This window comes from Apodemus sylvaticus, chromosome 22 (genome assembly GCF_947179515.1).
Source record: "Apodemus sylvaticus chromosome 22, mApoSyl1.1, whole genome shotgun sequence".
NCBI lineage: Eukaryota > Metazoa > Chordata > Mammalia > Rodentia > Muridae > Apodemus > Apodemus sylvaticus.
This window is the reverse complement of record NC_067493.1, coordinates 39,368,760-39,371,006: the sequence shown is the minus strand read 5'-3', so window position 1 is coordinate 39,371,006 and position 2,247 is coordinate 39,368,760. Positions and strand designations below refer to the sequence as shown.

Below are 2,247 nucleotides of genomic sequence, written 5' to 3'. Positions count from 1 at the left end.
TGTCATCCTTGGTGCCAGTCCACCCGCAACCCCCTCAACCAGGGCCAGCTCTACCCTGCCGGTCAGTTGAGGTACAGGGCCCATTCTCCTGAGTATTGCAGCCGGTGAGGGACGTGACCAGCTCTCTATCTTTTATGACCCTGGGGCCAGCTACCACAGATGGCAAAGAATGAGCAAAGGGAGGAAGGCATCTTTCCCTTGTGCCACAGCCCAGAAGACAAGAGGCAGGGCTGGCTCTCCTGCGTTCATGCCCTCCTCACCTGCAATCGCCACATCCAGGAACAGCTCTACCCTGATACCCAGGAGTGGCACAGGACCCGCTCTCCCAAGTAACTGCAGCGCGTGCGGGCCAGGGTGAGCTTTCTTCCTCTCACGACCTTAGGGCCAGCCCTCCTGCCTGCTGTAGGTGGTAGGATAGGGCAAGGATAGGGGAGGGCATCTCTCCCTCACCCACACTGCCACTAGGAAGGCATGGCAGTTGAGCCGTGGGGACAGGTCAGCTATAACCCTTGGACTGGCTCAGCTATAACCCGCCCCCCTCCATGGCCACCTCCCTGCCATACTGCTTAGGTGCTGCAACAAGTGAGGGACAGGCCCACTGTCCCGCTTTAATGACCTCAGGACCAGCCTTCTCTCTGCCATAGCTGACAGATGCTTTCCCCTCACGGGGTCATGGCAGACAAGTGACAGGGCTAGCTCTCCCGTACTCGTGCCAGCTCGCCCAAATGCGCACAACCAGTCGGCTCTACTGTGCTGCCCAGGCAAGCTTCAGGGCCCGCTCTCCCAAGCATTGCAGCTGGTGAGGGGCAGAACCAGCGCTCCAGCTCCCACGCCTCCTGGACAAGCTCTCCCATGATGCCCAGATGAGGGGTGGAGCCAGTTCTGCACAGCCAGGACTCCACCATGTTCCCAGATGCTCACATCCAGCCATTCCCCACTAACCTCAGGTTTCCAGTTGTGCCTCTCTTCATCATCGTGTCCACTTCCGTTTCTTTCTTTCCTTCTTTTCTTTTCTTTCTCTTTTTTTTCCTTTTTTCTTTTGGTTTCTTCAAGACAGGGTTTCTCTGTGTAGCCCTGGCTGTCCTGGAACTCACTCAGTAGACCAGGCTGGCCTTGAACTCAGAAATCCGCCTGCCTCTGCCTCCCAAGTGCTGGGATTAAAGGTGTGTGCCACCACCTGCATCACTTACCTGCACCTCTTGATGGCACCCAGGTTCTCTGAGTGTTTGGGGTTGTCTCAGGAGTGGTCTCAGGATTGGTATACCCCACCTGTGCATGATGGTGCCAGGCAGGGGGTTATCTTGGGCATGATCTGCCCCCTGAGGCCTGGGCAGTGCCAGGCTGGTGGTCATCCCAGAGTAGCTCCCTGTTTGGGGGACCACGGCATCAGTCTGGTGGTTATCTCAGAATGTGCACCACAACTAGCTTGGCCAAGTGGCCCCAGGCAAGGGTCATCTGTCTCAGGCTCACTCCCACCCAGAATCAGCCAGTCCCAGCAAGTGGGGTTCTTCTAGTCTCCAGTTTGCTTTCAGGAGCCTGTCTGGACCTGCCTGGGGCTGGACCTCTGGTGATCTCAGGCTTGCTTTCTTCAGGGAACTTTAGGCTACTCAGCATCCAGATGTTCATAGATCAGAAGACTGAGCGTAGACATAGCCTCTCTGCCACTCACTGATGCACAGTGGATACAACAGCCACACCTGTCTTGCCTCCAGGGGCAGGAGACAGTCCACTCTGGAATCTCGGGTAGGAACGTCAACTGCGGTTATTGAAGTGAGCAGATGTTGCAGTAAAGTGAACCGCTCTTGGCTGTGCAGGAGATGTTTTAAGGTAGAGGATGGTCACGTGACTACAGACAACAATTCAAAGTGCTTGTGGTTCAAGGGCCGGTAAAACTCTGCAGGGTGATGGGGCGGTGGTGGCGCATCCCTGTAATCCCAGCACTCTGGGAGGCAGAGGCAGGCGGATTTCTGAGTTCGAGGCCAGCCTGCTCTACAGAGTGAGTTTCAGGACAGCCGGGGCTATACAGAGAAACCCTGTCTAGAAAAAACAAAACAAATAAACAAAATCCCACTCAACAACAAATAAATTAATAAAGTAAAGAAGTTGCCCATCTCTTGGTAAGAAGTCCTGATTAATATACTATACATGTCATTTATCGTAGGTGACCTATGTCTTATTTATTCTAAAAATGTTTTTAGATTTCTTTTAGTCTGGGTTTTTCCTGCATGAATGTATGTGCATCATATA

General features: G+C 53.8%; 1 pseudogene; it reads right to left on the bottom strand.

Annotated features, from left to right (window-relative positions):
- Positions 1-1,595: 1,595 nt before the first annotated feature.
- On the bottom strand, positions 1,596-1,719 carry LOC127673471 (uncharacterized; annotated as a pseudogene).
- Positions 1,720-2,247: the final 528 nt, after the last annotated feature.